Here is a 25,133-nt window from a genome sequence, read left to right as displayed (position 1 = left end):
GTTGGGTCTGAGTTCCATTTCCTGCAGTAGGCATCTTCGGTCAAATCGGATATTGGTTGGCTACTCCCACCAGCTTGTGTACCATCGCATTAACATATCTTGGAGGTAGGACACAATTGTAGATCAAAGCGTTTGCAACTGTGTTGGTGTCTACATCTCCCCTTTGACCGCATGTAGAGTACCTTTCTGTACCAAGGACTGTAGCATGGAGAGTGAATGCTCCGCGGTGGCACCAGCCTGACTTCTCCGTGTGCAATCTGTGTGTGTGTGTGTGTGTGTGTGTGTGTGTGTGTGTGTGTTGTCTTCAGCAACGGGGCCTTGCTGTTAGTTTTCAGAGAGCAACCTATAGTCTTGGCAACAGCCTGGGTTGTTTGGGGGTCCCATGGGACTCCTGGAGCCAACAACTCCATTAAATGTAACCCAGTCCCAGTACTGGAAGCTGTATTTGTTGACCAGAGACGGCCAGTTGGGTCTCTGTCTTCCCCAGTATTTGGCAATTTCATTTAGATCACCTTCAAAATATATATATACAGAGTAAGAAGATTCTACTGTATTAGGTTTCTATGCTAGCTCTCAGCTGGCCCTCAAATTAGCTGTTCCTCCCTGTGTCCCCTCCCTCGGTCCCTTCTTCTCTCCCTCTCTCCACTTCCTCACCTCCCCAAACCATCTATCCTCCTTTCCTTTCCTAGGGAGATCTGTCTGTCCCCCCAGTCCCTTACTCTATACCTAACCTCTGTGGTTATACAGACTGTATTATCAGTGGGAACCAAGCTAATATTCATGTGTAAGTGAAACACAACATATTTGTCTGGGTTACCTTAGTCACGGTGACTTTTTCTAGTTCCATCTGTGTACCTGTTCTTCAATTCCCAGGGTCATGGGGATTTCGATACATCCAGTGTGGGATATCTGAGGGAAAAAAAATCTACGTACACTATGTTCTTATGTCTGTTAAGTTTATTCCTCTAAGACAAAATTCTATCAATACAGCTATGGCTGTTTCAGGGCAGGAATAACTCCAGACATACCAAGCTCTTTATCCATTTACTTTATTTCTCTGGTCTGAAATCCTGTCTACATAGTTTTAGTTCTGTCCGGTTCCCTCTCATAGTCCTGCTAACAACTAAGCTCTTGTGTTTCCAGCCTCATCTTTGTCCTCTGTTTCCTTGCTCTTCCTCTCTACTACTCTCTACGCCTGGCACTCAGAAAACTGTACCCGAGATCTGCTCTCCCTCTATGGAACCTCTGTCTTCCTCTCTTCTCTCTCTCCATGCTGCCATGCCATTCTGTCTGCTCTACAGAAAATGCCTGTCTTCTCTCTCAGGAGTATTCCTTCACCCTACCTTCCACCATCATATGTAAAAACCTCTATTGTTCTCAGTCAGTTGCTCTGGAGAGCCACTAGGCCTCAAGGTGAGGAGATGGCCTGAGCTTCATTTGCACAAGAAGCAAAGCTATGTGCCTCCAGCCCACTTGTCTCCTAGGCTCTCCAGGGGAGTTAGTAACCTAGAAGTTCAGCAGGTTTGGAAATATTTGGGCATGCAAGAATTTCATAGCGGAAGAGAGCTGAAATTTTAAGAGCTGGATAACACCAAATATTCATAATAAATGGTTTGTCTCTTGACAGACCCGTGGCCAGTCAAAGTATAGCTTTAATACACAGCTGAACCTCTATGATATATTTTTGTGGCTTGCCACAACCTGCAAATTTTATTTTTTAGTGGTTAATTAATACTCCATTGTGAAAATGTACCACATTTTCTTTCTCCATTCTGTTGAGAAACATCTAGGTTGCTTCCAATTTCTGGCTATTATGAATAGAGCGACAATGACCATGGTTGAGCAAGCGTCTCTGTGGTAGGATGAAGCTTCCTTGGGGACATACTCTAGTACAAACCATCAAGACTGAGGAGAATCAATCTCAGACAAGAGAAGCTGCAAAGAAGGCTCTGAGACAAAACAAGCAGCCTAAAAAGAAGCAGACACCAGCGGAGGTGCCTGGAAGAGGTACAAACCAGCCAAGTCACTGGAAAGGATGGTTTCCAACCTGCTGAGCTGTCTGGAAGGGGTGCAGATCAGCTGAGGTGCCTGTAAGGGACTCTCTCTAACCCATTGAGCCGCCTATGGGCTCTGCAGCAGGCTACAGGGTTTTCAGTTTTTGTGAGGTGTCACGCATGCCTAGAGTGATCTTTGGTGATGCACTGTCTTGGAGTTGTTTCTGCATCTGTCAGTAACCTCTCAGCTATATTCCTGCAAGCAACCCCAGTGAAGCTCATTGGCTCACCAGGTTGGACTTTGTGAGTACAGACTAGTATCTGTACTTAGGTCTGTCGTAGGCTCCCCATCTGGGGTGAGTAGAAATATGTGTTGTATTTTCCCAGGGAAAGTCTTGTCACACAACACTGTGTCAACCACATACATTCACTTGTGACCTCACACACTTATGGCCTCCTCCACTCCGCACGTGGCAGATATAGATGTCCCATTTAAGGCCTCCAACGTCATTTATTCTCTATATTAATTGCTCTCCGCTGCAACAAGAAGCTTCTCTAATGAAGACTGAGAGTCACATTAATCTATGGGTATAAACGCGGGAATTTCTTTGACAACATAACCACTTGGCACAGCAGTCACAGTAGGTTCATCCCAGAGCCTATGACCTCCACAGCCATGGGCATTCGAATAGGTTTGCAGGACCATCCTAAGTTTCCTCTGTGGTGATATTTTATTTGTGCTCTAATAAATAAAGCTTGCCTGGAGAAAGCCAGCTGTTATAAGTAAACACAAAAGTCATGCAATGTTAGCACACACCTACACTCCTTTAATCCTATCACTTGGGAGGTAGGGATCTGTCTGGATCTATGTGACTTCAAGGCCACGCTGGGAACAGAGCCAGGTGTGGTGGAACATGCCTTAAAATCCAACACTAGTTAACCATGGAGGTCTGGAGGTCTGTACAGACAAAGAGGAAGTGACAGAGCTGGGCGGGAAGAGGAAGTGATGTAGCTGGACAGAGAGAGCAAATCAGATGACAGAACAGCAAGACATATAGGCGTGGGTAGACAGCAAGTCTCTCTTTTGGAAGCTGCAGAGTTGGTGAGGTGAGGTTGGCTGTGGCTGCTCCTATTCCTCTGATCTCTCTCAGGTTTTCATCCCTATATCTGGCTCCGTGTTTTCTATTAATAAGACCATTTAGCAATTCGTCTGTATCCCTTTTAGCAGTGGGTCTGAAATTCAATCAGAAAGCAGTTAAGTGCCCCTGTAACAGTGATTCCACCATTGCCTTATAGAATTTGTCATGTTTGACAGGTGTAACTGTAGCTCACAGGGTTCACAACTGTTTAAAACTGTTGGTGACTTTTTCTCCCGCAGCCTGTGTAGTACTATGAATGCTAAACATCTGGGAAGAAGTTCCCATGCAAATTTAGTTTGCTTTCTCCATATCTTATCACCAAAGTGTATGTTGTCCTCAGCAATAAACTCTTACTTTCAAGTTCCAGTGGGCAGCCAAGAGCAAGACAATACCCTGTATCATCTTAGGGGATTCTGGGGCCTCCCTAAAACAGACAAAAATTTACTAGGTGATATCTCATCTGCCGCTGAGATTTTTACCTCATAATCTGTGGCTTCTGGGGGGATATTATCAACTTATAGAGGGTATCTCCATTCAAATTCTTTCAAAAGTGGGTTCACGATAAGGTTCTCACTGTAACAACATTGCCAAGAAGCCAAAATCTGAAATAGATGCAATAAAATATTTGTAGTAAAACATGTATGGTTGTGGTTGTTTTTTTGAGACGGAGTCTCTGTGTGTAGCCCTGGCTGTCCTAGAACTTACTTTGTAGACTAGATTGGCCTCAAACTCACAGAGATCTGCCTGCCTCTGCATTCCAAGTACTGGGATTAGAGTCATGTGCTACCACTGCCCAGCAACATAATTATTTTTTCCCTGCTCTCTTTATATTATTTTTTCTCACTGCTGTAAAGTTCACGTGTCTGATTTGCTTCCAAATAAATTCAGCAATGTAACTGACAGCTTCGTGACAGTCTGTATTTTCCCATAGAAATAACATTTTAATATTTTTATTAACCTTTAATAAACTTTTTGTTAGTCATTATGTGTAGAGTTGGGGCTTTGTAGATAGTATTTTGCTTCCAAACACTCCGTCTCTTAATTCTTTTGTCTTTGTAAGGACGTAAAGTGGTCACGTTCACACCTAGAACGTGAATATAATGTTGCTGCACCCAGGCTTGATTAAATCTCTTTCCTTTTCATTTAAGAAATTGAAAAAGAATTAGTAACCCTTTGAATAATTTTATAAAGAGCTAGTTTTTTAGAAAGATTGTGTTTTCTGCTGCGGGCTGCAGGAATATATCATAAGAACTCAGCTGGTTATGGCAAAGTCACTACCTGGAGGAATCAGGGAATTCCTCCAGAGGAAGCCAAATCCCAAGGAGTTTTTGGTGTTACTTGGCTTGTTATATATCAGTTGTCTTCTGTTATGAAAATCATGTGTGCCTTCATAGTTTTCCCAATTGATTTTTCCCTAAGAAGGACTAACAATGTGCACTGATCACTCTCTAGACAAACACATTCCAGGCATTTGGAGAACAGCCTCAGGAAAGACTTTGTCTGGAATCAGATATCTCCCTTGGCCACTTTCAAGGGCTAGCAGTAATAACAGTCCACATGCAAGTCTCCTGATTTAAGGTAAATTCCACAAGGAGACACCACCTAGGTCAGGTGGACGTTAAGTAATAGCTTTACACAATTCAGCTCGGACCCCCCTTTCTTACAGCCTTACTAACTTTATAGACCGCTAACTCCTTACCTAACCACTTCTAGGAATATTTAGATAACCTCCTGCACTGACAGCTATGCTCAGCCAGAACCCCAGTTCAAGCCTCCCTGTAATTATCATCATTAGCAGCATCCGGCCAGGTCCATCCCCAGATGGAGAAGAGTACTTTATCAGAGATACCTCTGTATTCTCTAATAACAGACTTAACCATCCAGGCTACCTGTTTGAGAAGGCCTGGCGGATGTGCCAATTAAGCCTTACTTCCTCCTTCCCCAAACCTTACCTCCAGTTCCAGATCTCCCTTTAACTATCACCAGAGGCATCCAGCTGTACACAGGTTGCCTAGCGACTGAGCACACTTTCCCCCACCCTGCAGAAAAACGGCAGATAGCTTGGACAGATAGGAGCCACAGGAAAAAAGAAGACAGCTTTATTTCCTCCCATTGACCTAGCAACTTATAGATTCTTAACATTTTCTACCAATCACGTTTAAGATTATAGTTGAGCACATAAGAGCCCTCTTCTTAGATATTCCCTGAATTCAGCCGTTAGTTAATTCATTTCCCCATTGGTCACTTCCCTTTGGGGTTGCAAATGATAATTAATGGCTCTTGCCTCCCTATGTGATTCTTATCACCCCTCCATTTGACCCTGAAAGCCTGGCTATATATACCAGGACTTCCAGGGCACAGAGGGTCAGAGAAGAGAAAAGAGAATGGAAGAACTAGACGGGTAAGAACTTGAGAGGAACAAACTGAGATGGGGAAGAATTAGATTGAAGGTCTAGAAGAGAGTACTAGAGGAATGAGATGGAAGATGAGGATGAGCCAGTTGGGGAACAACAAGATGAGGAAGAGCCAGATGAGGAGAGAGAAGGAGATGGGAGAAAAGATGATATGGGAAGGAACAAGATGGATGAGAACCTAGAAGGGACAGAACAAGATGAAGGAATTAAGATAGAACCCAGAGGGGACCGCGGACAAGTGTAGAGAGAAATCAGGCAAGAAAAGACCTAAATATGAGAGCAGAATATAAGCTTGTAACTGACACAGAATAATAAAGTATATGGACTAAGGAGTTTCGTGTACATAGATTCATTTCTTCTCATCAAAGATTAATTATCAGCTGGTTGTAGATTCTTCCTGGACCCTGGGAGGGGACTATTGAGGGGCTGGACCCCCATAGTCCCCGATAGTTTTCAATGAATAATGCTGTTTCTACTTTAAGGTCTCTGTACTTAGTAACCATATCATGATGCTCTTCTGGGCATCTTTAGAGTTTTCGTTATCTGGTTCTTCCTAATTCCAGTAATTTCTGTCCAAATCCTTGGTCAGGATTCAGCTATTGTAGAATACTCCTTGTGATGAACAGTGTGTGTGTGTGTGTGTGTGTGTGTGTGTGTGTGTGTGTGTGTGTGTTTTAAAATACACTATGTTACTAGTTCTTTGGGAATTTCATTCATGTATACTGTTTGACAGAATGTCTTGGTATTGACTGAGTTTGACAGTTTTCCAGCTCCATCTTCTTGTCTACCTCAGGGACAGAAGTGTTTGCCTGAGATTACTGGCCTTAAAAAAAACAAACCCCAAAATTTTAGTTTTTAGATTCCAGATTTATAGAAACATTGTGACAATAATGCAGAAAGTTCCTACACACATCTTCTTCCCCCTTATTAATGTATATTGGTATTATATATTGATCGGTAGTAGTAGTGATACATTAATATTCACTGAATTCTAAATTCCTGGGTTGATGTACTGCTTACCTTGTCCTTTATCTATTCCATGACCTCAAACGGGAGAATTATAATTTGACAGTACTCTGTTTTTTGTACGTTATTTTGTTGCTCAGATAGTTCCAACTTTGTCCTTTCATCTGGTTCCTGTGTCCCGTGTTTCTTATTTTTAATCACTTCAGCATTCCCTAGACTTATATCCATCCTGAGTTCATGATTAAGTCATTATGCCAAGTAACTTTCGTTCCTCTTATTAGAACATGGAACTAGAAGCCATGATGTAGGCACTAGTTGTGTTTACTCCTACTGGGATGTCTTGGCACTTAATCCTTCTTGGCTGATGAAGCGTGCGTGTGTGTGTGTGTGTGTGTGTGTGTGTGTGTGTGTGTGTGTGTGTGGCCTTTTACATACTTATCTATAGGTATTTCTAGAACACAACCATCTGGGTCTGCATTAGGCTAAGCAGAAATCCATTCTTCCCTTTTGAACCACAGCCACACAGATCATCCTGGCTGGCTTGCTTTCCTTGCCTGTGGTCTCCTCCAAAGGATTTGCCACCTGTTTATTTAACAGTCTCAGTCCCAGTATACATATATAATTGAGTGCATGATTTCAGCAGTTAGGCTTCAGGGTTTGTGTACTAATCATTCTCCCTTCTGTCTTACAGACTTTGCCAATTTCCAAAGTTACCTAGACACCCTCTTCTGTGAGGTTATTTCCTTAAGTTGGTAACAGTCACAGTTTATTTTCCCACAGTTCGCACTCCTTCTGGTTGTTCCTTTTCTGCTCTGCCTGCATGTATGTCTGTGTGAGGGCATCAGATCCATTGGAACGGGAGTTACGGACAGTTGTGAGCTGCCATGTGAGTGCTGAGAATTGAACCTGGGTCCTCTGAAAGAGCATTCAGTGCTCTTAACCGCTGAGCCATCTCTCCAGCCCCTAGTGTTTTGTTTTAATTTATATGTATTGAAATTCATTCCTTGTATTTCAGTGTTCTATGGATTTTGACAAGTGCACAATGTCATGAATTCACTACTGCAATAGTATTCACACTCTAAATTCCATGCTCTCCCCTTGATAAGCTGGCTCTCCCCTTGATAAACTGGCTCTCCACTTGATAAGCTGGCTCAAATCCCAGCCAACAACTTATTTATCATAGTTTTTCCTTTTCTATGATGTCATATAAATAGAATAACACTGTAGTAGCCCATTCTGACTGGCTTCTTTCACTTTACACTTACGATATATTTATATCTTTGTACAGTATTAGTTTTTGATAAAAGAAGATATTAATATATTTTATTGCTTGTGATAACTTGTGGAATTACTGTATGAATAGCCACAAAATGCACACCTTTAATCCCAGGACTTGGTAGGCAGAGACAGGCAGATCTCTGAGTTTGAGGCCAGCCTGGTCTATATAGAGTGGGTTCTAGGACAGATAGGGCTACACAACACAGAGAAACCCTGTCCCAACACCCCCAGCTCCCCACCCTTCACTCCCACCCTCCCATCCCCATGTGAAAGAAAAAGCCCTTCATTTATCTGGCTCAATTAGCATGAACAGTCACAAACAAAGAACAGAACACTGGTAGGTAATTGGTCAGCCTACTGAGGAGGAATACACGTAAGATTTTTAGTTTAATAATGCTCTTTGTGAGAGCAACATGAAACACATAGATACATAGTCTTATTACTTCACACAAAAGATATAGATTTCCTTATAAATGCATAAATATTTGCAAATGTTATAAATTAGAATATTTTAAAATTTATCCACGTTATTGAAACATTTTTTGTTTCCATAAACATAATTCTGCATGCTCTTAGTTTATTTTTTATTTTCTAGAAAAAGTGAACCTAAAAACAACAACACAAAAACAAAACAAAATTGAATCTGTCAGTTATAATCTCATGACTCATTTGCAAAGGAAACATTTTAGGTATATTTTCTGCCAGACTTTGAATGACTTCTAAAACATTATGCTTTTTAATTTTATTTAGCATTATGATATTTTATGTTAAGGGACTTTACAAGCAAATTTTTAAATTTAATTGTTGTGCAATCATTTGGATGCTCCTATATGCTGATGTTTCCTTTTCCACTATTGTAAAAAAATTATATAATGATATTTTAAACAAAATTTTCTACATATTTCAATTATTTTTTTTTCAGAGAAATTCCTAAAAGGAGAAATAAAATACAAATCTTGTATCGATTAGAGATAATTTCATCTGTAAGAATCAAAAGCCCCCAACTAAAAACAACTTCAGCCATCCTCAATTACAATCAAATAGAAACTATTTTATGAATTGCTTAAAATAATAATGATAAAATTTACAGTATCGTGAGTAGGAAACACTGTTAGAATTCAGAGCTGTTTCGCTCACAGATGAGGTGGCATAAAGATGACGCCTTGTCTTCTTGGGGCCTTTTCATTCTGAGTGTCCTAGGTTTGCTGGTAGGCTTGCTTCCTCATTGGTCGGAGTATGCTGCTATTGTTCTGAACATTTATGCCATTATCTCGGGCCATCAGAGGCAGTGAGCTTTCCTATTTGTCAGTTTAAAGGTTATTATTATTTATCATTTTATTATTATTACATAAGATCTATTCTCTCAACAATGCTCAAGCATAGAGTACATTATTACTAGCTGTGGTCATCATTGTATACAGTGTGTTTCCATCTTGGGTAAGTTGGTACCATTTGACCAACTTTTTTTTTTCATTTCATCCTCTCTGAACGTTCCTTAGACTGAATTCTCTACCATTTCTAAAATTGTATGGCTCATATTTTTTCTCTAGATTCATTTTCTCTGTAAACAGGCATATCTAATTTGCATTTTGTGTTTTCCCCCTAATTTAGTCATTAATATGTTAATTTAACGCCATATCATCCCACAATGGCCACAGAAGCAGAGAGTTCTACTTTTGTCAAAATGGAAGGTATCTTTTAGAAGTCTAGCGGTACAAAGTTCATATCCACTAGTAACCAAACACTTTTTTCTGATGCTAGGAGATATATTGGTGAAAAAAATAAGCGACAATTTCACTCTAGTGAAGAGACAACGGAATTGGACAGTATGTAATATCAAATCATTAATTTTACAAACGAAAATGCAATTGAGTTATGGAATAGAGTGAGGGACAGTGCTATTTTAAAAGAAATGCTCAGAGAAGTCTCACTACAGGTGAGTTTTTGCAGGGATCCGAAAAGGGCAGGCAGCTAGCTGCACTGAGAAGGCCTTGGAGATGCTTGGTGAGCTGGGACAGCAGCAGGGTACAGGCAGGTGTGTCTGCACACAGGAAGGTCAGGATGAGGAGGGTTGGGAGGAGGCCCTACATCTCCTTCTCAGCTCTGGTTAGGGTTTTGTAGTTCTCTTTTTTGTTCCTCTTCTTTCCCACTCTTGTAGACCCGGTACTCCAGGGAAAAATTCTCAGTTTTCATTTTCCTGATGATGACTATAGCTTTTCTCTCCCTCCTTCCGTCCCTCCCTGCATTCCTCCGTCCATCCCTCTCTCCCTTTCTTCCTTTTTTCTTTTCTTTTGTTGCTTTGGTGTTGGGATTGACTCTGGGATCTAACATTTCTGAGGTAAGCATTCTGTCACCGGACTAAATCCCAACATTTGAACTTCATTTCTGAAGAAATCTTTGACTGGGTACAAATTTCCGGATTGATGGCTTTTCTTTTCTTTCTTTCCTTAAGAAGGATATAGTAGCACTTCCTTTGCCTCCTGTGATTTCTGATGAATACATTGTCTACCATTGTAACGGCCGTGTAACACTCTTTCTGCTTCAGGTACTGATCTTTTCCCTCTACTTGTTACTGGAGTTGCTTTTTAGCTTTTAGTTTGTGACAATTTGGTTATTGTGTGCTTAGGGTTAGATTTCTATGACTTTATTGTGTTAGAGCTTTGCTCAGACCTTTGAATTTGTAGGTTTATGTGTTATATTTGGGGAAATTGTAGTCTACACGTGTGTGTACACATGCCTGTGCATATACACACAAAATGTGCGTGTGCACACACACACTCATAGGATCTTACATTATCCTCTCTAGAACACAGATGATGTAAATATTCTTCTATCCTTTATTTTCCTTGTAGCCTCTGAGGTCTGCTCATTTTCCAATGTATTTTCTCTCTATTGTTGAAATTGGATAATTTCTATTCATGCATCTTCAAATGTACTGATCCCCCCACTTTTTTTTTTTTGCACTGACTTATTTTCTCATAAAATCATTAACTAATTTTAGTTAGCATATGAAGTACTGGGTTTTGCTGTGGTATTTCCATATATGTGTATGTGTGTGTATAAAATTCCCCATACTCTATTCTTCCTCATCTCCACCTCTGCCTTCTTTCAACCCTTTCCCCACGTGAGCTACTTTCTTCTTCCTTCCAAACAGTCCATCCTGCTGCCTCATGTCACATCTACTCCGTTACCCTCTCTTGCCCCTCCCTCTCCTATCTCTTTGGACCCACCTCTTCAACCTCTCTTATAGTTCCTGTCTCCTTTTAATAATTTTTTAAGTGAGCATGAGATGAGCTCATACATATGTATCTTTATACTTGTTCTTCTATCCCCCTGCCTCTCACAGTCATCCCCTGAAATACACTGACTTTTTAACTCTTTCATCTCCAGGCTGCTCTTGAGTGGATCCATTTTCAATCTCATTAATTGTAGTTTTCAGGTCTAAAACTTCTGGTTTTTTTTTCTATTTTCTATTTCTTTCCTAAGTCTTTTATTTCCTTGTTTAAAGAAAATTTACAATTTTTATGGTAAACATTTTATTGTGGCTACTTCAGATTTATTACAGAAAATTCCAACACATGGCACCTCTAAATAAAGTTGTGTTTTATCGAGTTTTCCTTACTCAAGTTGAGATTTTTTTTTTATGATTTTGCTACAATGAGTAGTTTTATATTTCATCCTGAGCATTGTGAGTACTAAATATGAGACTCTATTTTCTATTTAAACCTTTTATTTTAGTGAGGATTCAGCATTTATATTAAAAATGCTCATCCTAGCATACCTTTGTAGGCTGTGGCTCAAATGTCAGTTTGGCTCTCAAAGTCTGCGAAGTGTTATTCTGGCTTAGGCCCATTTTTGCTTTTTAGAGACTAGAGAAATTCTAAAATGCCTTCCAAATTCATTTAAATTTGGATTTTCTGCAGTGTTGATTCTGAAGTGTATGCATAGAGGTCTTTGCAAGATTTCCTTATCTCCTTCTTCTAGGTGGAAGGAGAATGCATAGTACCTCACTGTAGCAGGGCAGAGGTGCAGGCAACACAGTGCCGAGATCTGGAAGGCTGTAGCATCTGTAGAGCACGGTTTCACAGTGCCAAGATCCAGAGGGCGGCAGCATCTGCAGAGGTGGAGGCAACACAGTGCCAAGATCCGGAAAGCTGCAGCATCTGTAGAGTATGGTTGGCTGTGTGTTTCTTTCTCCTGGTATTCACCTAGAACGAAGCAGTTATGGTCAATATGTTTATGCTCTTCTCCAATTTCTCCTGCTCTGTTCTATGACTAGAACAAATGGCTAGTTTGTGTGTGTGTCTGTCTGTCTGTCTGTGTACTTGCTGGTGTTTCGGGTGAGCACAGACTAGGACACACATGTCACAAAACACACCAAAGCTTGCATCATTCTTCCAGACCTGAACTCTCCAGTGAGGCTGCTTTCTTTTTGGTTGTTTGGTAATTAAAGGAATGAAGAGGGTGGGTAGAACATCTTTAGATGCTGTATCTTATCCAGATCAGAAGGCCAGATCTTTGGATTCTTTAATGAGACACATTTGGATGGATATCCCTAAGGATGTGACACCATCTAACTGATGTATTAGAATTGTAATGCTGGTTGTTGCTCAGATCAAAGATAAATATAAAGTATAAAATAAAGTTTAAGAATAAAAATACAAACATGAGATTGATGCAAATGGTCCAAGTGGTAAGTAAGGTGGATGCAGCTAGAGAGAGAATGGTAGAAGTGGAGGAACGTGAGAAACCGACAGAATTTCCTGGTGTGAGAAGTAATAACAGTTTCTCATGTTTTTAACCTGGGGGACTGAGCATTTGCTCAGATGGGAGGCATGAGGGAAGAAGTACTTTGGAATTAGGCATGGAAATCAAGAGCTCAAAATTTGCATTTGCTGAACTAGGGACTCATTCCAGATATCCAAATGGAGATGTTGAGCAGGCAACCGGCTATTCAAGCTGAGATTAAGGAAGAGATTAGGGCCAGTTATATGAAAGTTTATAAACCAAGGTACTCAGAACTGAAAGCATCACAAGCTCACTTAGGGAGTGAGCAGAAAATAGAGAAAAAGGAGTACAAGTTTGTCCACGTTAAGTTTCCATTGCTGAGATGAAGCCCTGACCAAGTCAACCTGGTGGAGGAGAACATTTATCTGGTTTACAATTCCATGTCACAGTCCATCATCAAAGGAAGTCTATCATTAGGGCAAGAATTCAAGGCAGGAATCTGGAGGCAGGAACTGAAGTAGAGAAGTTGGAAGAATGCTACTTAAGGGCTTGTTCCCCACAACTTGCTTAGATTGCTTTCTTAAACCATCCAGGACCACATGCCCTCCTGCATAATTCATTAATCAAGAAAATGCCTCATAGACATACCTGCAAGACAATCTTATGGAGGCGATTCCTCTTCTCAGGTATTTCCATTTTTGCTAAGTTGACAAAAGCTAACCAGAATCATTGGCCCCTTGTCAACTTGATACATAAACGTAACAGCATTAAATCACAACCTTTCCATTCCTGTTTGCTCCTGTGATTATGCTAATATTAAAATCACAATATAAAATTGTAGCTAGAGTTTTCCTGCCTGGCCCACAGTCAGGACAAATCTCTGTCACCTGCCAGTCCCACAGCAGCTCAGACCCGACCAAGTAAACACAGAGACTTATATTGCTTACAAACTGTATGGCCGTGGCAGGCTTCTTGTTAACTGTTCTTATATCTTAAATTAATCCATTTCCATTAATCTATACCTTGCCACATGGCTCGTGGCTTACCAGCATCTTCACATGCTGTTTCTCATCATGGCAGCTGGCAGTGTCTCTCTGACTCAGCCTTCCACTTCCCACTTTATTCTCCTCCTTGTCCCGCCTACACTTCCTGCCTAGCCAATGACCAATCAGTGTTTTATTTTTTACTAATCAGCAACACATTTGCCATACAGAACATCCCACAGCATTAAATCATAACTTTTCCATTCCTGTTTGCTCCTGTGATTATGCTAATATTAAAATCACAATATAAAATATAAGACATCTTTAAAGGTTCCACAGTCTTTTAAATATTCTATCACTTGAAAGTTTGATGTCTCTTTAAAATATCCAGTATCTTCACTGTGGACTCCTAGTAAATAAAAAAGCAAGTTAAGTACTATTTATTCCAAGAAGGAAGACTCACAGTTGTCATTAGATAAAAGCACAACCAGGGTCCAGCAGTGTAGCTGAGTTTAATCCCTTGTGATCTTCTGGGCCCCAAAGAGGTTGGACTACTTCACATCTTCAGTTCTGCCAAACACAGCACATATAGCTCATCTCATAGGTTCAGGCCAGGTCCACTCCACACCTGTTCCTGTCCTGGTAGCTATCCCATGATCCTGGCATTTTTAATACCTTGGAGTCTCTACTGCAGCTGAGATTACACCTTCACCAGTGGCTTCCTGGCCTTTCTGCGGGGACTCAAACCCTGCCACACATTGCCAAGTCTCAGCTTCTCCCTATGACCTCTTCAATCTTGCCATTTCCATGCTTCTAAAGCCACTACTGTGTGGAAGACTCTTAAACATTATCATGTTGGGTTGATAGCTTGAGATACAGCCTTGCCCCCTGACCCCCACCCCAACAATCACTGGGCCATATCTTCTGTGTGCTGACTCAGAGAAAATGCCTCCATGAAGATTTTGTTTCAATGATACTGGTCTCTCATTAATCTCAGCTCATTTTTCAGCCTCAGTAGACCAGAAACCACAGATTCTTAATTCAAATGTATCATTTAAACAGCCCTGTTAGTATTTGCTTCCCTTGGAATCTTCATAAGCCAGGCCTCTACCATCTAATTTCTCCAATACTTATATGTTCCCCAGAACAGCCTGTTAAGAATCGAGCTCTCAATGACTTCTGGCTGAGCATTCCAAACACTAGATGATCAGGCTTGCCATAGCAATAGCCCACTCTCTGGGACCACTTCTTGTTTTAATTTGCTTCTCTGTTACTATAATAAAATGCTGACCAAGACCATGTTAGGGGAGGAAAGCGTTCACTTGGCTTACACTTCCACTGTTCATCATTAAGGCAAGTTAGGACAGGAATTCAAAACAGAAATCTGGAGGCAGGAACTGAAGCAGAGACCTCAGAGGAATGCTGTTTACTGGCTTGCTCCCCATGGCTTGTTCAGCTGCATTTTTTGTACAGCTTAGGACCACCTGCCCACCCAGATGTGGCATTGACCACAGTGGGGTGGGAATTCTCAAATCAATCATTGATTAATAAAATATTCCACAGATAAAATGATTTCTAATTACATTCTGCTATACTTATAGATCAGTGCCTTGTTCAACCCTCATCAGAGAAGCTCCCTTCTGCAGCAGATGGGAACAAATACAGAGACCCACAGCCAGACACCATGTAGAGAGTAAGAGACCTTGCAATACTTAGCCTTAGTTGGGCTGTCTCCATCAAAACCTTTCTCTCAGGGCTCAGGGAATCCCTCCAAAGAGGAAGTAGAAAGAGTATAAGAGCCAGAAGGGATGGAGGACACCAAGAAGACAAGGCCTTCTGGAGCAACGAACTCACAGAGACTGGGGCAGCAAGCACAGGGCCTGCATGGATCTGCACCAGGTCCTCTCTCCATATATTATAGCTTCCAGTTCAGTGTTTTTATGGGATTCCCAAGTGTGTGAATGAGTGAGTCTCTGTTTCTTGTGCTTTCTCTTAGGCTCCTTTTCTTCTGTTTGTCTTGTCCGATTTTGATGTGATAATTTTTGTCTTATCTCACATTCTATGTTGTAATATTTTATTATTTCTTAGAAGTCTATTCTTTTCTAATGAGATACAGAAAGGGAGTGGATCTGTACGGGAGGGGATGTGTGGAGGAATTGGGAGGAGGAGAAGGAGGGGAAATCTTAATCAGGATATATTATGTGAAAAAGAATCTATTTTCAATAAAAAGAAAAAGGAAATACCCCACAGACTAGAAGGACACTCTGATGGATGTGATTTCTCAGCTAAGGTTCCCTCCTCTCAAGTGTGTCCAAGTTGTGTGAAGTTGGCAAAAGCTAAGCAGCACAGAGTATAAAGTACTGAGACTTGGGGTTTCCTAAACTCACCTAATCTAAAATTGGATGCAGCTCATCTTTGCCTTGTCTTAAAGCACATCTTCCCTCGTTTGTTTTCTTGGCTTTTCCTAGACTATAAGGAAGTCCTGTCTTTTTTGTTTTTTTTTTCCCCATCGGATTTCCTCCCTCATCTCTCCCTCAAGTATTCTTCTTCCCTGTATACTGTGTTCTCCAAATTCATTGTCTATTGGAGTTCAGAAAAATGGCTAATTCCAGGTCTGGGGCAGGAAAACATATAATACAAGCTCAATATGTCCTGCATATTGATAAATAGAGAAACTACTGAAGACTATTGGAGTTAAATAAAACAAACAAACAAAACAACCCACAGAACTCAGTTTAAAAGCACTGACTCTGGCCAGGCGGTGGTGGCGCACGCCTTTAATCCTAGCACTCGGGAGGCAGAGCCAGGCGGATCTCTGTGAGTTCGAGGCCAGCCTGGGCTACCAAGTGAGTTCCAGGAGAGGCGCAAAGCTACACAGAGAAACCCTGTCTCGAAAAACCAAAAAAAAAAAAAAAAAAAAAAAAAAAAAAAAGCACTGACTCTGATAAGATTTGGGATAATAATAAAGCAATAATAATTATATCAGATTAAAACAAAATATATATGTTAAAATCATATACATATTATGATAGTATCCCCTGTGCCCAATGGACGTTTTCCCAGGATATTAGGAAACTAGACCATTGTGAGAACTGATATACAAAAGAGCTGTATTTAGACTCTATAAAGAGCTACTATGGTAAAATTCTTTTCTAGAGAAAAACACCAGGCAATAAATTTGCAAGGAATAACAAAATGTCAACATTTCAAAATTTATAATGAGATAATGGACTGAGGAAATGATAATAGATGGTGACTAAAAAATTAAGTCAACAACGACTAACTCCGTATATTCATCTATTGTCATTAAAAGAGAAACACCAGATACAGTCTGCCTTATGACAGCCACTAGCCATGTGGTGGCCGTGGACTGTCTGAAAAGTTAAACTCTGAAATGTTACACTGTCATTTTAAAGACCAATTGAAGAAAGTAAACTATATCATTGTTGTTTGGGAATATTGATTAATATTGAAACATTAAAATTTAGATGCACTTAGGTACACAAAATATCAAACTAAAATTTTCCCTCTTATTTTGTTTCACTTTTGGGAAGTGTAGCTTGTGGAAAATTAAAATTATGCATATTGCTTGGATTATACTTCTGGTCGTTTATGACTGGATGAATCTTCAGTGACCAGAACATTGCTTAAAACTCTGCAGGGATCAAATAGCTCTTTGCTGTGTAAATGAATGGAATCGTTAGCACATAAAAGAGTGTTTAATCATTTACATGATTTCATGTACTGAGCAGCCCAGATCTACTGAGGAGGGTGCAGTGGTGAGTGTGAGTGGTGGAGTCATGGGGGTCAGGGAGGCTTGAGGGACAACATGGGGAATAGACACCACTGGTGTCTGGGGCTGTTCATCCCTTAGTATGATGTAAATGCCTACAAAAACTCCATTCAACTCTCTTTCTTTCTTTACTCATCTTTTCCATTAATTTCGTTGAAACTTTTGGACTTTTACTTTTACTGTTTATTTTGTTTTCTGTTTGGCTTTAAAACTCTGTTGAGACAACAACCAAAAATATAGCATATAACTTGTAATGAAAAGAAAAATTGCAACTAAATAAGTCAAGGAATTTGAGGTTTACTTAGCATATTATAATTGTACAAAATAATGGCTGCCATGATATTTTCATATATGCATAAAACAGGCTTTGAATACGTTCACTCCCTCGTCCTCATTTCCGCTCTGCCTAGGTTACTTTTCCCCCTAATACTCTTAATTTTGTGACCCTTTCCTCCCACGTTATGCACACGAAGGAAAATGCTTTAATGGGGGGGAACTATTGACTGAATATTTATAGCCATATGTTGGAATATTACCCCCTTGCAATAGCAGCAGCAGCAGCAGCAGGAAGAATTGGGAGAAGACTAGGTTTGGAACACAGAGTGCATAAGTTGAAGTGTGCCCTTTATGAAAAGACTCCAAAGATCTCCATTTCCTCCTTTACCATAGCAGTAAGAGGCTTCCAAGACTGCTTTGCTTCATGGTGATGTCTAGTTTTACCCATTTTCCTGCAAATGACACACTTTCATTCTTATTTATGGTTGAATAATATTCCATTTAAAATATTTATATCATATTTCATTTCTTCATCCTTTGATGGGCAAATAGACCATTTTCATAACTTGGTTATTGTGAATAGTGTCACAGTAAACGTGAGTGTCCAGGTATACAGTAGAGATTGTATTTTGCCTGGATTCTGTTTTTAACATTTTTTTCTGAGAATTTCATACATGGATATTATATTTACATCATTTTCACTGCACATTCTATTCCTTCCATGTTTCCTCAACTCTCTCAACTCCACAACCTCTTATTTTATATATACATACATATATATATATGTTGTAGAATAATCTTTTGTACACTAAGATGTGTCTTTGTCAAGGTGACTTCTGATTGATTTAATAAAGAGCTGAATGGCTAATAGCTAGACAGGAAGAGGTTAGGCAGGACTTCCAGGCAGAGAGAGAAGAAAGGGAGATGGATCTAGGCAGGAGAGAGATGCCAGAGGACACAGAGAAGATACAGGAGGTGCAAGATGGGAGAGAGATAAAAAAACCATCAGGTAAAACATAGATTAATACACATGGGTTAACTTAAGTTATAAGAGCTAGTGGGACAAGCCTAAGCTATAGGCTGAGCTTCTATAATCAATAATACGTCTCTGTGTCATTTTCTGTGAGCTGGTGGCACAAAGAAAAATCTATCTACAGTTACATATGTTTATGTATGTGTATGTGTTATCTATATCTATATCTACATCTATATCTACATCTACATCTGCTGAGTCTATTTGTTGTTGCCCATATGTATATCTATTTAGGGATGTAAAATTGGGTTGGGTAACCTATCAGGAACATGTTCTTGGAGAGGACTAACTCTCTTCTTAGCAGCCGTTAGTATCTCTTCATCTAGGAATGGAACCTTGGGAGATTTCACCCATCCATGTTGGGATGTCAGGTGTAAGCCAGCCCCAATTAAATGTTTTCCTTTGTAAGAGTTGACATGGTCATGGTGCCTCTTCACAGGAACCTAACTAAGAACAGTTGCTCACATCAGCTTTGTGCCACCATTTCACTACTACGTACTGTAGGCAGGTCCCGTTTTAGATAGAAGGTTTTGTAGCTAGATTAGTGTTTACCTTTCTCCTTTGATATCCAGAGTACTTTCCTGCACCATGAACACTAGTCAGTAGGGGTGAGTCTCTACATGGAGACCAGCTCAATTTTCCCATGTTCAATGAGTTTCATAGGTGTTGCCTTCAGTAATTGGGCTTTATTATAAATTTGTGGAAAGCAACCAATAGCCTTGGCAATAGCTTGGGCTGTTTCGTTCCCCTTTGGGAATTCAAGGTTATTAGAAGTCTTTTAAACCCCAAGCATCTAGAATATTTTTTTAGTTTCTTGATAATATGAGAAGTAAATGTCAGTTTCATTATAAAAACATGAGCATGTTTAAAACTGACCTAAGAAGTAAATATAAGCAATATACTCAGGAGCATGGAGTTAGAAATCAGAAAATGTTTGAGAAAGGAGCCAAGAGGTGAAGAAATGAGTGTAGATCGTGTATGACCAAGCACATTCAGCAAACACTAATCAACCTCTTTTCACTTCTTTATAGAGTGGCTTCTTGACAATTTGAACTCTGGAATTCATAAAATACAATGCAATATTTGCAATACAAATACAAAATTTTATTTATAAAAACTTTGTGTTACCAATCTTCTTGGTTTCCTGCAGAGCTCTTTCTCTCTTACATGATAAACCTCGAAAGTTTTGCTTGGAAACCAACAGTATAATTAACTGGTCCTCAGTGTTGGTATTTATATTTCATTTACAAGAAAATAATTTTTATGTTAATAAGACTGTTTAAATACAGTTTTCCCTTGTCATATGACACACCAATATCAAATTATTGGTGAGATAGGCAATTTGAATTGCCTTAAATTTTACTCAGATGTTTATAGGTACTGGTGGTTGGGAGAGCGCATGTCTCCTGTCTTTATCTACTTCCACCATATTCACATTCAAGAAAACAGTTATATCTGAGGAAATAACTGGCAACTTGACTGTAGAGGTTATAATATAGGTAGAGTAATCTGTTCTGATGTTCAGCTGCTTGGATTTAAATCTGGTGTACGTCATTTGATTTCCTTATGATTCTGGGCAAATTATTCTCTGGCCCTGAGACTTAACCTCATCTATGAAACTGATAAAGTGATAATATTTATCACATAAGTTTATGTAAGCAATTCAGCAAGTTAACGTCTGTTTGATGTTGGGAATAGTGAAGGACTTTGGTGTTTAATGAGTATTGGGTATTATTCTTGACAAGCGACAGCAGAATGTGTGTGGACTTTTCCCTGGTTAGTCTTAGGTAAAATTCACTTGTCCCTGTCATATGATAATACATTTAGAAGCAATTTTAAACTTGATTTAAATCAGATATGATCCACATTACAAATGTTGGCTAGGCATTTAGTTATAGTTTTCTAAATTATTGTATAGAATTGAAAGATAGAATAAGACATCTGGGTTATCATAACATGAAAGTGTTATAAGTTATTAAAAATCATCTACTTCAAGAGATAAATATTTGGAATAAATTTTCTCTATGAATTTGTGAACTAAATGTGTGGAACTACATTCTGTTAGAGGAAGTCATCCTAAACAAAGAAGATAATAAATAGTAAAAATCAAAGCTCATTGTGCACAATCACTCTTTTTATGAGTAAAACAATTGGATATAGGTACCCTACTGTGCTCTACACCTGAGGGGTACCTGGATTACTCAGATGAGTTGAAGTTGGCCAGTGTGCTGATTAGTTTTATGTCAGCTTAATACAAGCAAGAGTCATCTGGTGTGAGGGGGCCTCAACGGAGAAAATGCCCCCAGAAGATGTGGCTGCTAGCAAGAGTGTAGGACATTTTCATATTTAGTGAGTGATGTGGGAGGGCCTAGTTCCTCGTGGATGGGGCCACCCCTGGGCTGGTGGTCCTGTTCTATAAGGAAGCAGGCTGAGCAAGCCAATGAGCAGCACTCCACCATGGCCTCTGCATGTTCTTTACCGCGGTTGCTGACTATTTGGACTCCTGTTTTAATGTTCTTTGATGTGGAATGGTGTTATGGAAGTGTAAGCCAAATAAACCCTTTCTTCTCAAGCTGCTTTGGTCATGGTGTTTTATCACAGCAATAGTAACCCTAACTAAATCATCAAGCAACCAAAACACACGTCAGGATGGTTTAAGCCTAAAATAAAGGTCATTTGTTCACACTGTGCAGACCTCAAGGGCCAGGATTCAAGTACATTTGTTGCCCTGTCCTTCAACCTTTCCCCTGTCTATATGTACTTCACGATTCATAGAGCTGTCCTAAACTGAGGCAAGAGACCCAGGTTTTTCAACTCTGTTGATCACTTTTTGGGTGAAAACTGTCATCAGGGAAGAACGGCCTTTGAAGACAAACTCCATTGTAAGCTTTTTTTTTTTTTTTTTTTTTTTTTTGGTTTTTCGAGACAGGGTTTCTCTGTGCAGCTTTGTGCCTTTCCTGGAACTCACTTGGTAGCCCTGGCTGGCCTCGAACTCACAGAGATCCGCCTGCCTCTGCCTCCCGAGTGCTGGGATTAAAGGCATGTGCCACCACCACCCGGCTCCATTGTAAGCTTTATTATTATTATTATTATTATTATTATTATTATTATTATTATTAATTTTTTGTATGTATGTGCACATGCATGTGAGTGCCTGTGTCTTCACAGGCCAGAGGATCCCTGGAGCTAGAATTACAAGAGGTTGTAACTCAGGTTGTCTGTAAGAGCATGGCATTCTCTTAACCACTGAGCCCCTCTCTAGCCCCAGACAAGCTCCATTTGACAAAGAGCAGTTTATAAAGAGACAGTAAGTGTGGAGAGGAGTTGCTGAGAGTCTTCTGAAGTCTGTTCCCACCTCTGTTAGCACTAGGTACTCTGTAGGCACCTGTATTTCTTTGGGGAATTAGGAGTTATTTAGTTTTTGGACTAGGGGTACCTAACACTTCTAAAGCCCCTGGATCAGTCCCCAGCACCTCACACCCATATAGAATTATTGACTAGAAGAAGAAAAGAATAAGACTTCAAAAAATTTTATTTATTTATTTTCTCTGGTTTTCCGAGATGGGATTTCTCTCTGTAGCCCTGGTTGTCCTGGAACTCTCTCTCTCTCTCTCTCTCTCTTACTCTAGATCAGGCTAACCTTGAACTCACAGAGCTCCACCTGCCTCTGCCTTCTGAGTGCTGAGATTAAAGGCATACCCCATCACCACCTGACCATTGAAACTTTTAAATGACAGTAGAATTAAAAAAAAAAAAGAGGTTAAAAGAAATAAAAGACAGGAATCAAGGTAAGTGGGGCCGATGAGATCAAGCTGCTCAGGGAGTGACGTGATACATAAAGGCAGTAGATGCAGATGCAAAATAAAGTCTTGACCAGGATCATCAATGTTCACTACACTTAAGTCAGTTAGGATGCCAGCCAGAATGACATGCTAAAGGGTGCTTTCCCAAACACCCTTGCTTCATCTCAGAACAAGACTTTGTTAAGGTAGCAAATTCTATCAGCTCATTGTTATCAGTAAACACAATTCTGTGTGGAAAGAGAATGGCTACAAACTAAATAGCATTTACAAAGCATAACAAACTACACCTTTAGAACTAGAAGCATCCATCTAAGCATGTGACAAACAGTAGAAAATTCTTATGCACTTAACCAAAGAAGTGAGCAGTAGCCTTTAGACTTGGGGTTTAGACCACCAGGCTTGGGTGAGGTTCTGGAGATCAACCAGCCTAACCTTGCTTGGGCAAAAACACACACAGCAGTTAGATGTGTAACTAAAAGTTTTCCTGGTCCTGCCAGGCTCGCGGTCACGACAAATCTCTCTCATCTGCCAGTCCCACAGTCACTCAGACCCAAATAAACATACATAGGCTAATATTAATTAAAACTGCTTGGCCATTAGCTCAGGCTGACTACTGGCTAGCTCTTACACTTAAACTCAGCCCACTTCTGTTAAACTATATGTTGCCCCATGTTCTGTAGTTTTACCTGTGTGCCATTGCATGCAGCTCCCTGGACAGTGGGCACCTCCTGATTCAGCCTTCCACTTCCCAGAATTCTCCTTCTCTGCTTATCCCACCTATACTTTCTGCCTGGCTACTGGCCAATCAGCGTTTTATTAAACCAGTGTACAAAAGCATTATCCCACAGCATAGATGACTGAGGGATCTTAATCAATCAGCCAGTAGCAAAGCTGAGAATAGATGTGGATCAAGACATCTCTCATATAAGTGCAGTCCTTGTCACCGTGAGCAATAGCAGCAAAATTGTGTCCCAACTTTTCTTGTCCTCATGGGGATTAGGATCCAATGATCTTTGTCAGGGCAAATCATTGTGTTCCTCTCAATGTGACAATTTGCAGCTTGAGAACAGAAGGCAAGACTGATTTGGATGTGGGGCTATTATGAACTTACCTGTTGTCCTTGGTATAATAAGTTTACTTTACAGACTTTGCTTTCTTTGACCTATGTCCAGGAATAGAATTCCCTTACCTTAAAAGTACTGAGGACTATAGATGAATTTAGAGTTTTGAAGGTTCAAATTTGCTTTTTTTTTCTTGTGGATTCTTAGAACTGAGAATTCATTCAAACAAGTCTCCCACATTGCGGTTTCCAGCTTTGATGTTGCTTGAGAAACTCTGAGTAAAGTCACTGAATTTTCTAGTAGGAGTGTTCTGAAGGTAAACCTGAGAAAAGAGAAGACAGGTTGTATTTATATACTTACATGCATTTATGCGTGTGTGTGTGTGTGTGTGTGTGTGTGTGTGTAGCAATATCAATTAAATGTTCTGAAGGTAAACCTGAGAAAAGAGAAGACAGGTTGTATTTATATACTTACATGCATTTATGCAATGTGTGTTTGTGTGTGTAACAATAACAGTTAAAGAAGAGGAGGTCAGGGATTGAAAGGGAATGGAGGTGGTGTAGGTGGGGTGAGTTGAAAGAACAAAAGGCAAAAGGGAATGGGAGCGAAAGGGGGGAAATGATATAATTTTATCTTAAATACAGTTACAATTTTTTTGATATAGGTAAAATTTAAATGCTATAAAATCTGTTTTCTTTGGAATTTGTCTATTCGTTAACTAAAAAATATTAGTGCGAAGCCAAAGATGTAGGTGAAACAGACATGCACACCTCTTCTTACCTCATATTCTACCTGTGGTGCATGACACAGGGAGCCAAAGGAAACTAAACATGTGATATGTTGGGTCCTAGCAAGTGTGGAATGAAGGGAATGAACGCTTGAAAGAGAGCCTACTGTTTTAAACAATGCAGTGAGGCCTCACTGAGAAGCTGGCCCTTAGGGAGGATCAGAAGAGATGAGGCAGCCAGCTGGCAGCCCTCTAGGGAAGCAGTGTGCTTGAAGGAAGCGAACAGCACGTGCAAAGGCCCTGAGTGAAGCATGCTCAAAGTGCTGAGAAGCCTATGCAGCTGCAGCTGATCGTACAGGGAGAGAGTACAGGGGACAAAGCTGGAGAAGTGCTGAGTCTCATCATATATGGACTTAAGTTGTTTTTTTGAGGACCGGCTTTTACTTAGATTAATATAGGAAATCATTGGAGGATTGTTTTGAACAGGACAGGGTTATGATCTGGCAGACACACTTATAAAAGATAACTATGGCTACCATGTTGAGAATGTTCTGGAGCAGAGAGGGGACACCAGTCAGGAGAATCTGGCAGTTAGGAGGGGTAAGGGCGGCTTGAAGTCACTGGTAACACCTGAGTTGGTGATAGCTTGTCAGGGACCCCCGACACCCTCTGGGAATGTATCTGACTTGTCTCACAACTAGATCAGATAGGGAAGGTGAGTGAAGTGAGGAGCCTGGAATGACTATGAAGCCTTTACCTTAAGCTGCTTAAGACAGGAGCTGCCATTTGCCGAGTCAAAGACACTAGGAGGGCAGTTTGGGAAGAAGGAAGATCAGAAGTTTGGTGTGAAACATGAGTAACTGCCACTGGTTGTCAGTGTGGCTTGAGATATTCTCTCTCTCTCTCTCTCTCTCTCTCTCTCTCTCTCTCTCTCTCTC

This window comes from Peromyscus californicus, unplaced genomic scaffold, assembly GCF_007827085.1.
Source record: "Peromyscus californicus insignis strain IS unplaced genomic scaffold, ASM782708v3 Scaffold_18__1_contigs__length_77618521, whole genome shotgun sequence".
Lineage (NCBI taxonomy): Eukaryota > Metazoa > Chordata > Mammalia > Rodentia > Cricetidae > Peromyscus > Peromyscus californicus.
This window is presented reverse-complemented; position numbering follows the sequence as displayed.